At 37.8% G+C, this 14,194-nt stretch overlaps 1 long non-coding RNA gene across 4 annotated transcripts in view; it reads left to right on the top strand.

Annotated features, from left to right (window-relative positions):
* LOC141728593 (uncharacterized) overlaps positions 1-14,194 on the top strand; it is a 75,273-nt gene that overhangs the window by 48,123 nt on the left and 12,956 nt on the right. The gene's annotated exons all lie outside the window — the stretch shown is intronic.

Raw genomic sequence — 14,194 nt, 5'->3', positions numbered from 1 at the left:
TGTGAAGAAAGCAGAAAATGTTGGTGCCACCTATTGGTACAAAATGAGATTTGGAAATTATTCAAGCTAATTTGCATAAATCCAAAGAAAAGTGAAAATAAGCGGACCATGTTTTACTTCATGCTTTAGGAGTTTTGAATGCAGTATCTAGAGTGAACTCTTTACTCCATTCTGCAGAGGCTTACATGTATGTTCAACAGCGAATTACAGATTATCTATGCTTGTAGTTAAGAAGAAGATGAGGAATTTAGGTTGTATTTCACTTCAGTTTGCTTGCAGTTAAGTTAATTTAATTGAAACACCCAGCACACTGGGGAATGCTGAACAGGGAGATGGGTTAGAAGACTCAAAATACGCAACTTTGCCAGCCAAATTTTCTTCGGTAGTACATGCCCTACTGACACTCTGGAGGTGTATGTTTGGCAGAGTACATTGACACTGTTGCTATTCAGTGGTCTGAAAGGAGGATTCTGTTTAACTGTGCACACCCCACTTGCCATGCATGCTGGTGAGATATACTGACTCAGAGCAAAAGCAATCCTTCTTGCTACATGGAAGTGACCTTTATGACGTTATGGCAGGGCACCAAGTTCTGCTTTTAGTTCATCACATTAATAGCTCTGGATCCGCACAGGACACGTTCAAGGCACATGCTGGTGTTCCTTGATGTTTGCTGCTGCAGTCTGTTTCTGCAGATGCTGAAGACAAGAGTGCTTTGGTATACAGAGATCTTGACTCTAGCAGTGGTTGAAGACACATTTTATACCCAGGGAATCAAACATCTGCTGCCACTGCTAAAACAAGACTGGCTTAGAGCTCCTTGCAATGACTGACTAGTGGTGCTGTGACTCCTCAAGAAAAAACAGGCTCGTATATGAGACTTCAGGTCAGTAGATGAAAATTTTTAATATGTATGTTCACTCATCTCCTAATATTTGCCTCTTTTTATCAGAATTATCCGCAGTCAAAAAATTAGTAGACATTACTAAAAGTTTCTTTGCCAAGTAGCAGAAAAACTGGAAGGTGAAAGCCTTAGGTAGTCATTTACAGGTTTAATTTCAGGGTTAATTTACACACATAGCTCACTACAGCAGGGTATTAAAAATCTTCTTGCAGGTCACCTTTATTGCTGGAATTTTAATATATTATGCATGTATAAATCCTGCTTGAACACAGCTGAATGAAATCCTAGAATGAAGCTGGAGCAGAAGAAGGACTTTGGTGTAAAGGCACTGAGATATGATTTAACTGTTTCCCATGTCAAGTATGCTGTCACTCACTGCTGTGACCCACCTTTGCATTAGCAAACACTTCCATTCTTCTTCCTGCCTACTTAGATGGACACCAAGACTGTCCTTACATCATTGGAACAAATCCCATAATGCAATCACCTCTTTGAGAGGTGATGAGAATTCTCTGATGAGAATTTGGAGCACAACTATTATTAAAATCTTGTGGGTAGTAAGCAGAGGATTACATTATACAGCCTACTATGGATCTCTTCACATCTTACTTATTTCCAGTTGAAAGGGATCATCTTAAAGAAACTTTTCAGTATAACAATATAGCTGTGTTAAGCCAAGGAAGTCATTTGACTTAGTATTGACAGCTGAACAGATCTGTGCCATTTTCAGGTTGTAAAATAATCCCTGTTCCAGAGGCACATTCTCTGTCAGTGGTGCTCCCATTGTGGGTTGCCTGCAAATGAGCACAGGCCAGTGAAAGCAAATTGTATGTCCAAAAATGCCATTGTCTAGCAGGAGGCTGGAGAGTTAATCTAATTCTGAGAACTATCAGTTTCTTTGTTCCTCTTTCTCACACCTGCTTCATCCTGGACTGTCTGCTGAGAGACATCTCAGACGCCACCAGAGCAGAGAACAAGGAACCTGAAGAGCCTGGAACAGCAAATGGAGGCAGAAGCAGGCAGAGCCAGTTCACACTATCAGTCAAACGCTGGTTGCCTGAGGCAGTGAAATGTTTAGTGTCTGTTTGTTGTGCAAGTGACTGCACACTGCAAGAGGCATTCATTTCACAGATTGCCCATAAGGCAGTGAAACTCAGCAACTGTGACAGCGCAAGTAATAGGGAAAAGTGTTGGATCTTCATTACCAGATCACGGCATGGGTTTTTTATATGACAACTCCATGGTTTTTCCACGAAGGAGCTCAGGGAGAGAGTTTCAACACTGCAGTTACCCTTATCCTGGCAGCTGCTGTGGATACAGATTTCCCAGGGGCACAAAGTCAGAAGGGAGCAAAGCTGCAAATGTAAAGGCTCTCTCTCCTCTCTCAGCAGCCAACAAAGCTCAAACCAGACTTCAGTCTTCACTGAAGTGGCCCTCCCAGAGGCAGTAATTGGGAAGAGCTTGTTCTGTGCCAGCCAAATATACTGGAAAGTCAGAGGAGCTGTTGCAGAGCAAGCAGAGCCTGGGCGGAGCAGCTAACCCTGGGGGTATGTGTTTTTATTTGTGCTTGAACCAGATTGCAATAGAGGAAACATTGCAAGCACAAGTGCACCTGCTGGAAGGATGCCTCAGAGCTCCGGCTCCAGCTGGTTGCCACGTGAACAGTCAGGGAGCGGAGCAGTAGCAAGGGAATGGGAGGTCACTGCATTTCTTATTCCCACAGAATTTCATTGCGCTGCAATATGCCAAAGTTCATCCTGGTTAAGGACAACTTTTTCTTTTTTTTCCTCCCTGAACCTTGACATTCTACATAGTAGTGAAATTCGTTTCCCAGTCAGCTCTAAATGAGAACTTTAGTGATTTAGTCAAGTTCTCACAGAAAATCTGTAGAAAGCCTGGGAATCAAACCTGTATCTTTACCTCATAGTTTATATTTTTTCCTACTGCTCAGATATCCATCAGTTTCACAGTGAAGAAAGAAGGTAAACGTACTCGCTCATTTCTAGTGGAAGATTTCTCCCTGTACTCAAGACTTTTCCACTTTATTCCAAATTGATTTATCTGGTAATGTTTCCACTGGCTCCTCCAGGAGATTATTTCTAGCGTAACAAAGCCCACTGTTAGGAAAATTCCCAGGTTAGCAACTTAGATTATCTTTTAGTTAGTTTCATCTCACTATTTTATTCCAAATTAGTAATCTTTGCTAAATTTCTTTGACCCACTCACTATTTATCTGCTATTTATACTGATATTAATCCAACTTCCTTGTTGTTATTCCCTCTTATTTCTATAACTCACAAGCATTTTTATGCTATAGGGAATGAAATACCTCTGGATTTCAGAGGTCTGTAATTTGGAAAACTGCAGACCAGAGAGTGCATCTGCACACACTGTGGTGGAAACCATAAGTACACATGAAACTATATACAAATGGTGAATCATAACATTGAATAACACCATGAGCATGTGGAAAGACTCCATGTACTTCTGATTGTGAAATCAGTTCAGTGATTTTACAAAAGAAAAACCAAAACCGAAAAACAAACTCAAAAAACCAACTATGAGGGAAAGTTTGGCTTTAGAGCAGAATAAAATTACATTGTGAAGAGCACTGAGACTGTTACAGTGACCTAATCCTCTTATTTTGCCTCTTGGAGAAATGCTTGGACCTCAGTCCAACTTAAGCTATTTCATTTACATCCAATCCACAACAGTTGTGTCCAGACTGGTCACGGTAGATTTTATTTTGCTAGATCTTTCCATGCTCTCAAAATGTGGATGCTAAATTCTTGCCATGACTACATCTATGTTGAAATCCTGTGTTTTGCCAGTCTTCAGAACAGTGTTAAGAAGCTGGTGACTGGTCTTCCCACACTTTACTGGTTTCAGTCCACATATAATAATTTCTTTAGATGTCAGCACCAAGATAATCTTGGGAGAGTTTTAAAATTATATCCATTTTAAAACTGAAGAAGGGACAGAGAAAATAATGACCAGGCTTACAAAATCTGCTAGACACCTATTCAAATCAAACAGCTCAGTCCTCTTCAATCCCATCCTATCTCAAGGGTGAATAAAGATAATGGGCAGGCACATTGGAGGTGCCTATTTTTCTCCATTGATAACAAAAAGCCTAAAAAATTAGGAACTTCAATTAAGTAAGTAAAAGAGAGGGAGGACAAAGTTTACATTTTCAAACTCATGCAGGAAACATATGAATAGAGGAGGCTCTACCCAAATGACCTAATCATGGGATCCCCCCTCTTCTGATTTTATTAGAATTTTGGTGATTTATACATAGCAAATGCACATTTGTTTATGGATATATTGTCATTTCTTATTTGCATGAAGAAATTTAACAAGAGATCTGTCCCCAAGAGTTTAGAATGAAATGTAAAAGAAAAGCCAATTCTCCAAACCATCTGCAGTGTAAGGAGAGTGAATGTTGTACAAAATAAAGTCTGGGAGTAATATCTGCAGAAATGAAAATGCCTTCTGAAATAATTTCCAGATTGTTCTCACTACTGCTTATAAACAGGAAAGGTATACAATGTTAAAATAGTGACTCACTTGAATTGTGTACTAAATTCTGGAAACAAAGCAGGCAAGTCCATGTGGAATGATTCATTCTAACTATTCTTTAATGTAAACTACATTCTAATGGTGCCCAAAGTGATCTAGATATGCTTCATGGCATTCACAATGCTGCTTGCTGCACTCAAAGTTTTACCCAGATATTTTACCCAGATATTCAAAAAATATCTTGAAACAGAAGGACAAAATAGTTAAAGAATCTCCCACAGATAATCCCCAGGAAATAGTTTGACCTGTTCCAGATCAATGTCAAGTCTTTTGGATGGTGTTGCACCTTTTGCAATGTAGAAATTATGAATTTCAATTTGAATTTTAAATTTAAAATGCATTACTTTGACACAGTGGAATCTCATTAGACATAGTGAAAACAAATAAGACATCGGGTAGGAAAAATACACTTCCCTACATCTCAGTAATCAGTCTGTGAAAAATATTCTGAGAAATATAGAGGAAGCTGACAATAATATCTTTGCTACAGATCCAGCTGTCCTTCTATGTTTATTACTCTGGCACTGAAATCAATGGGAAATCTGCCAGAATAAGAAAGGAGCTAGGACTGCAGGATCTGGTCCTTATGTGAAAGTTTAATCATTTTCTTCCATCTGCTATGGATCATAAATGTGGACTCTCTGAGCAAAGGCTGGAGGGGAGGGGGGGACTTTCAGAGGTAATAGGCAACAGACATGTTTTTGATGGCAAAGGAAAGAGCTGTGCCCTCCATTTAAATTACCTGCCCATGATTGTGAAGTTATAATACTCTACCCATACAAGATCCTTAATGATTCTTCAGGGAAATTGATGAGAATGGCAGAAGTGAATCACAAAGCTCTTGCAATTGTCAGCAATCTTCAGGAGACTGCTGGAGTCCAGAGAGTGCTCTGCAAGGATTTATGCTGAGCAGCGCTACCAGGATGCATTCCAAGGCTAGTGGGCATTTTAGTGCACTGGGGTTTTGCAGCATCAAGCAGGAAATGGGAAATTTAGAAAGCGTTTATAAAGGGTAGCGGAGGTTGGAAAGCACAATTAAAAAAAAAGGAATAAAAATCACACCCTGATTGGTATGAAAGTATGTAGGATCCATTCAGAAAAAAATCTGATGGAGAAACATTAATACAGACTTCAGAATTACAAGCTGAGATGAATCAGAGCATTTCTGGCCTGCAGACAGTGCTGTTATTAAGAGTTATTGCTCAGTGTAAAGAGCCAAAAAATGTGCTCAGCTCTGTATGAGCTGCAAATAAAGACAATCCCTGCTGGAGGATTTTTCAGTCTAGGACGCTGGTCCTAAGTACTCTCTTCACAGCCCAGTGTGTCTGTGCAAATGCTGGTTAACTCTCACAGGGCACAGCAGTCCATCCGCAGCAAGAACTCGGCACAGGACATGTGACAGACATGTTAAAACATAGGTGCTGATGGGGCACCCAGTGATCCAGGGATTCTGTGTAAGAACATGAGTGAAAGGCGCTGCTGAAAGGTATTGCTGTCCTTTAATTGGCAGAATTGCTTCCAGGAAGATCCTCTCACTTCCTGCTGACTACAGAAGTCCCTGAGCACAAGCACATGCCCCAGCATCAATACTGCCGTGCCTGATAGTAGGAGATGGATTATCCTTCCGTGGTCTTATGATGAGGTTAATACAGTAATATTTTTGACTGGAAATCTTGAATAAGCATGGCATATACCCAGGAAAAAATCCTGTGACGAAAAGGATAATCTGGTAACAGTGAAAGCACAGTCCCTGAAAATATTGTGGGACCTCCTTGGTCTGTGCATGGTTCCCAGGCAGAGCAGAGAGACTTCAGTCTTCAGGGAAATCTTGCAAGAATAACAGAGCAATAATAAAATGCATGGCTTTGTTTTTAGTTCACATGGGGCCTCAGTAGGAAAGTTGAAAACCTGCTGAAAGAGAGTCTTATGAAGCATTATTAATAAGTTATGCATTGAGTCACTGATTACAACAGCTCCTGAGAAGAATTCTTAAAATAAAAATGCATTCATTATTATGTCCCTGCTCATGCTTCATGCATCCTGCTCCATAGATTTTTTTGGTTTTAACATATTTTATTTAGATTACATAAATCCATTATTACTTTGTTTTAATTGATTAAAATATTGCACACAAATATGCATATCTGAAGTTGACCGAGAGATAATTCATTGACACAGAAAGAATTTGTTTTCTGTACCTCCTACAGTGAACTTATTTATAGCTACTATTTGTGTACCTAGGTTATGTGAGCATGGTGCTCTGCCAAAAAAATTAGTATTCAGCCTTTTCAGGCCCTCATACATAAGCTGTTCTTGAGAGTGAAAATTCCCAATTTTAGAAAAAATTGCATAAATCCAGTGGCTTGCATTACCATCTGCTCAATCATCTTTTCTGGATTATAAAGTGGAAAATGTTGGATTTATAGAAACCACATGCAAAAATTCATATTTAATTCTGCCAAGTTTTGCTGTCACAGCAGCCTTAAAGCAGATATGCAAGCCACACAAAACTCACTCTCCTGGTATTTCTGACAAGGATGTATAATCACGAAAGTGCATCTTTTATTATAAAGTCTCCTGATAACCTAAACTGATTAAAGTAATCCTTTATTTCCCACTGGATTAGTCCTGTTAAGATGGATTGTCTCACCTTCCCAGAGATCTGGCATAACTCCTGTTTGAAATATAAGGGACAGAGGCAAGTTTGTTATACACAGGTCAAATTCTGCAGTAATTTGGAAATTTGGTCCAAAACTGCTCCAGATGTTCTTATTCACTATTCTATTACTATTTCTCCACCAAAGTAATTGAAACAATGAATAGTTGTCTTGGGTCACTGCAAATATCTTGTTCTTTTTGTTAGTTTTGTATTGCAATAAGTTCAGGATACAGTGAAAGGATCCAGAGTGAAGAACATTGTAAAGGAGCAAACAAAAAAAAAAATCCAGCTGTGTCACATAAGGGAAAATTGTCTCTTTATATTATTTTTATCAGCATTAAGATAATTTTATTAATTACTAATTATTGATTTTAAATAATTATTAATATAATAATTAATTTTATATTTTTACAGTATTAAGATAATTCCTGTCAGAAGTTCATTGCAAATGCAGTCAAAAAGACACAATATTCACAGTAATTGGACAAGTAGCAGATGCTGCAACTGTTTTTTCTGAGGACAAGATCCAGGATTTGTAACACCTTTTCGAGCATAGGAGGTAGAAATCACAAGTGTCACTTTGTTAATAAAAGACCTCTGGCTGAAGCCCAGTGTGGCTGATGGTAGTCATCTCTTGTGAATATTCATGCTGTTTTTAGGAATACTTTCACACAAAGAAAGGAGAGGAAGAACTCTCACAGAATGTCCTCTGCTGCACTTTATTTCAAACTTTATTTTATTTATTTCTTTCACTTTATTTCAAGCCCAACTCTGAAGTTATTGTTATTCTACTTGGATGTTGTCAGAAATCTCACAGCATTTCCTCATCAGCTATGTTGGCAACAGCAGTCATGTTGATGTATACTTGAATTTAAAGCTACTTGTGTTTTAAAAGCAAAGTGGAAAATTGGATCATTGAACAGGCTTGATTTCCAGTATTCAGGATAGAGAGTTTATCTCCTTTTCTGCTATAATAATGCATTTTTTATATCTCTGAACCTCTTTCTTTCTTTGCATTCACATGATCCACTGAAGCCACAGAAATGTTTGCCATGAATCAGATCAATGATCATTGTTATTCACTCTTGTGCAATAACAAGGATCCGTGCTAGATATTCCAGAGGAAGGTGTCAGCTTTTCTGAACATGGGATTAGCTTAGCATGCTGTATGTCACGAAACTTGAGAGTCAAAACCCTTCATAAATATTTATCCTGGTTTGTGTAAATAAGACTGACATTCTTCTTTCCGCAGTCATGTAAAGAGTGAGCAAAAATTCTCTTTGAAGAGACAAATTATAACCTTGCTCTCATGGCTGTGATTTTGTGGAAGACTGATTTTATTTTCTGCTTTGTGGCAGGGAAAGCAGTTCTCTTGAATTCACCAGACATCCACATTTTGCTGCCATTTGAGCATGATATCCTTGGCCTCATTTCCATTATCTTCTCATTCCCAATATCTTCCCTGCCCTTCCCTATTACCACTGCTTAACCATCAGCCTGACTAAAAGCTCAAACCAAATTTAAGCTTGAGTCTGTTGTTAGTTTCACTTCATTCTCCCCCCTTTTTTTTTTTTTGGGAAAGGACTAAACTGGTTAGATCATGCTGGTGGACCGGACTGAGGTTGGGTATTCATGCAAAATGTTCTTACTGTGAACTGCATAGTTCTGCCAGTTACAAACCTGAGCAGAGTTCTGGAATTTCAAGAATCACTAAAGCAAACAAAGGGGAAAGAATAAAGCAATGATTTGTAACACTTTCCTCTTCAGGGTCATAATATTTTTTGCAAGTCGTTTTATTACCACTACCCATTGTCCATTAATGTGGAATATTTAAAAAATAGGTAAGCTATATATTCTTCAGCTATCTTTCTCAGATTTATGTTACAGCCATAGTACTTAGGGAACTTCTTGCCCTTCCAGAGGAAGTTTTTACACATATTATCTAAGAATATTAGATAGAAGTGTTAAGAGAATTGTCAGGACTTTAAAGTAGAAGGACAGAAATTATAGGATGTTCAATTCTAATAGCTGGATCCTGTCCCATTGTGACACAGGGCAGTTTTCCAACTCATCAAGGTCAAATTCAGATTTTTAAATATGGGAATGAAATTTGATTGTGGGTTCAACGGGGTTCTTTATATTTAGTGTTGAGGACTGCATTCTGTGCAGGCAGCTCCATGAGCAGCTGCAGTGCAAGCTGCAGGTTGAGCTCTGGGCTGTGGGAGCCCCATGCCAAAGGCTGGGAGCTGCTGATCCTTCACACAACAAAGGGCATGAGGATCTGTAGCTTGACAATGGCCCTGGACACTTGGAGATGCAGCAGGGGCTGAGGACTATGGACTTTTGCATGCTGGGACTTTGGGACATGAAAGTCCAAGGTTTCCTTTGTTTGGGGTCCCTGTTCCAGCTGTTGTAGCAAGATTAAGTTATTTTAAGGATCCAAATTCTGAGCCTCTGCTATGGGAAACCTGGGGTTAATCTGCTGAGAGGACCTTGGGTGTGTGAGTGTGGGGGTGCAGCTGAAAGGGGCCTCAGTCCCAGCTCAGGTGGTGTGAGAGTGACTGACAAGAGTGGCTCTTGAATGGTCAGACAGGAAAGTTTCCTTAATATAAGTTTTGGTGGCTCTTTTTCTACTAAATTGCTTAAGTCAGACTTTTTAACTTCTATCTAATTAGCTATCCTTAAGTTTGAAATGAAGTCTCCTAAGTCCTATGAGGTGTCTTTTCTTTTAATCGAAGAAAGAAACTTCTGAACTTCTTTCTTTTTAAAGAAACAAAAGATAGTTTTGTCACTCTGTCAAGAAAAACCACACTCCTACATCTCTCCCTGAAACACACCTGGATGTTGCCTGATGTTTTTAAGAACATTCAGAACAGCAGAACAGTGTGTCAGAACATTGCCTGTCCTGTTGATGGAAGACTTGCCTTTTTATGTTTGAAAGAAGATTTCAAAAGCTCCAACAAGTTCGCATAGCAGAATCACAAAAATAGAAATCTACTTTTTTAATAAAGTAAAACACAGTGTAAACAAAAAAGAAAGGAAGGATTCTTCTACTGCCAGTGTGTCTAAATTGGCTATTCTGCTATTATTATTTGTTATTTCTGGTATCGGAAATAGCAATAATAATAAGGTTAATATTAATTAACCTTATTATTATTATTAAATATAAATAAGGTTAAAATAAGCATGAAGTCCTAAAGGATTTACAAGCTAAATAATATTTGTGTGGATATAGGAAAAAAATAGAGACAAAGAAAAAGCAGACAACTTCTAAAATTGCTCTAATGATTAAAAGTAGAGAAAAAAAATACTTCTGGTAGGAAACATTAGGGTGTGTATAGCTCATGTGGCACTGAAAATAAAGAAGAGAAATGTATACAGGAGACTTGGCCTTAGTATAATGAGGCAGCATACAATAGTGATAGTGCTGTAAAAGTAGAGTGATTGAATTCTTGAATGACAACATGCTATCATTTAAATTTTAAAAAGATGAAAATGAAAAAAAAAATCTGACTTCTAGTCTACTAATATAATTGAACTTCAGTTCCCCTCCTGGGAATCAGAAAGAAAGTTTTCATGACAGAGTGGCTGGTGAACAGGTGGCAGGCAATGTGGGTTCCAGTCTCTTTTTTAACATCTTCTGCAACCTGTTGCAAAGATCAGTACCTCAGTGTGCCTATATATGAAAATGAACACTTAAACATATACTATAAATTTTTAAAGGCTGTATATGCAAACACTTAAAAGGCTACTGCACACAAAAACATCTGAGCACTCTGCTGCAAACACATTCAAGGTCAGGTTGGACGGGGCTCTGAGCTACCTGATTTGTTTGAAGATCTGACAGGGGTTTGGGCTAGATGACTTTCCAAAGGTCCTTCTAACCCAGACTCTTCTATGCTTCTATAAATGCAATTTCTATAAAATAACTTCACATAACAGCATTTTCTTGAGTATTGATGTTCCCCTCTTCAGAAATGTCACCTCTGTGGTGCAGTTGGAGAGAGCTCTAGAGCATTAATCAGTCAGCACCACGTCACTTAACAGTATTAATTATGGTAAAGAATTTGCTGGGACTCAGCATTGTCAGTCAGGTCTGTGCATTTGGAGTGATGCTATTTTTTTCTGCCAAAGCAAGTCCAAACTTGCCAAGGATTTTTCTGTTAACATGATACTACTGAGAATTGAAACTCATTCAACTCTTCCAAAACAGAGTTCCATGGGTTGGTTTCTGAAATTTAATAGGAGGCAAAAATTACTCTCTAGCTTATGTTGTCTATTTAAAATTACCTACTCTTTCTTAACATGGCTCTTTATTACATGGTATCACATGATATGTTTGAACTATACTTTTATCCATAGGATTTTCTGAATATGTAAAACATTTTGGATCTGATCCAAAATGGCTGGATTACTTGTTGAGTTCCAAATCTGGTCTTGACATATAAGGCTGAAAAAAAAAAAAAATCACAGCCTTGTTCAGTGGCAAATGATATAAGTTCCCATTTTCAACTAGTTTTAAATTATTAAGATAGCTGTTTAGAATGCAACTATTCTGCCTCTGATAGGGTATATAGAATTTGCACCAGTTGCTAGTGTAATTACATAATACTTATTAGATTGAACTAATTCATTTATTTGCCATACTTGCACACAAAACCCGTTGTGCCCTTGAATAATCTCAAATCACATCCACTAACCTCAACACATTGCTGTATATAGAAGATGCAAGGCTGCTACATAGACCTTTGCATAAAGGACATTATGAAAAATGAAGAAATTTTTAAAAGATGTCTTTACTGCTTACCCCAAGTCTAGAATTAAACATTTTTTCTACAAAAATTAAAGCAATTTTATGTTCATTTCAAACAAAAATAGCTGGTGGTTTCTCTAATGTGTCTTTAAAACAGGGCTAGTATCCATACCACAGTATGCTAGGTATATTCTGTATCTCTCTTATAAATAGGGTGAAGGAAGAGGGAGAGAACACAGGATTCAGGTTTCACAATTATTGTTTTTTAAAGACTTAACAGGCTGAAGGAGACATCATGTTCTTGTTAAATGTTTACCAAAGATGAGTAGGTTTAAATCTATACACAGCTCCTTTCTCATGTATTTGAAAATCAGGTCCCAGTAACCTGAGTAAGCCTTACAGAAAAAATTAATACTAATAAAATTACCTCATTAATTACAGAATGATAATAACAAGCATACTGTGCAAAACTTTGGGTGAAGCCTGCCAAGTGATTTGAGGTATTTCAGTGGGCAGTACACTATTTTGTGTATATACTGTTGCAGATGTGGAGTTCTGAAAAATCCGTCTGTTTCATCCTATATGTAAAGCCCCTCTAAATTAGTGGAGATGATTTGAATTAGATCTGATTTGTTTTGATTCACACACTGATGCATAACTTAAAATTATCTCTGAAAATACTGACCCCACTAGCACTCTGAAAGAAAAATCTGAGAAAATCTTATAGAACAGGTTTGTACCAGAAGTACTGGACTGTGTATTTATGATAATACAAAATATTGAACCCTATATTATATATTTGCTTCATCTGATTGGGAATTCAGAACTTGTAAGGAATAGAAGCAAACTCAGTGTAGACACAATATTTTTTAAAAGCAAGGAACCAACAGAAATAATGGTAGGAAAATACACTAGTATAACATACAATAGACAGATCTCCAGTTAAAGTGAATGCAATTATCACCAATAATCATCTCTGAATGTGCTCTCAGCTACTGTGTGGAAGGTAAAAGCCTAATGCAATTCTTGGGTGCCTGAATGGTGATATCTAAAAATTAGGAAGTGAACATTTTTCTGCACACAGAGCTGGTAACATTTTACCAGAATATTGTATCCATTACTAATGTGAAAAAGTCTGGGAATCATAGAACCTTCCAGAAGTTTTCAAAGAGAGTCACAATTAGTGTTTTTCTTTGTTTTTGGTGGGTTTTTTTTGGTTTTGTTTTTTTTTTTTTTCCATAGAGAAAGAGCTCACTCTTCTCAGCTACTTAAAGAAAAGGCTGAGAGAAGGGACAGCTTGATTAGATGAAGGTACGATGCCCAGATGTGGCAGAATTATCTAAAAGAAAGGGACTATTCTGCAGAGAAATTATTAACAGGAACTTTAGAGCTGGAAATTGAGGCTAGACAGATTCATCCTAGCAATCTCACAGTACAAGGGGTCAGGACAGCCCTGGAGGCACCTGCCAGAGGGGCAGAAGACATGGCGATTCCCCAGAGCGATGAGATTTGTCTGTAGCTGTATCCCAGAAGCTGCTTTCAACAAACTGGCGGGATGTGAGTCTGGGCCCCTGACCTGATCTAGGCTGTAATTCTGATTTTCTGAATATTGTAGGCCAGGATCTAGACCCTAGACTGGTGAATATCCTGGGACTAGTCTCTGCTCCTCTTTCAGCAATAAAGTTTAGATGTCCAATGTAAGAGGACACTCATTAATAACACTGAGCAGAATTCTTTATTTAGCCCTTATTGGCTAGCCATTTTTTAGTACATATTAGCTAAGCCTGCTTCTGAGGAGAATGTTTTGAGTTTGGCTTCAGTGGGTGACAGGAATCCTGAAGTTAGAAGTTAGAGTGAATTCTTCAGTTCTCTAGTTACCATCCAAATATATTGATACAACTATTTAACAGAAAGATCAAGGCGAGAAAGTATTCCTTTTGTCTGTGTTCTACTGGTACTTTGTTCTATTTCACTGTCTAAATGTGCACAGCACTAACACAATAACACAATCGTCTTAGCTGGAAACAATCCAACATTTTAATATATCTATCTATATCTCTCTATCTATCTATCTGTCTATCTAATCTATATCTATTTTCTATATCTATGCCATCTATATCTATACCTATACCTATATCCATATCATCTATAGCTATATCTATCTATCTATCTATCTATCTATCTATCTATCTATCTATCTATCTATCTATCTATCCATCTTTCTAATGATAGGCACATGCATTTTAAAAATACTATTTCTTCTATGGAATATAAAAAATGTTGGTACTTAAAGCTG

This window comes from Zonotrichia albicollis, chromosome 3 (genome assembly GCF_047830755.1).
Source record: "Zonotrichia albicollis isolate bZonAlb1 chromosome 3, bZonAlb1.hap1, whole genome shotgun sequence".
In the NCBI taxonomy this organism is placed as follows: Eukaryota; Metazoa; Chordata; class Aves; order Passeriformes; family Passerellidae; genus Zonotrichia; species Zonotrichia albicollis.
The sequence above is the reverse complement of the archived record's forward strand: the minus strand, read 5'-3'. Positions and strand labels throughout refer to the sequence as shown.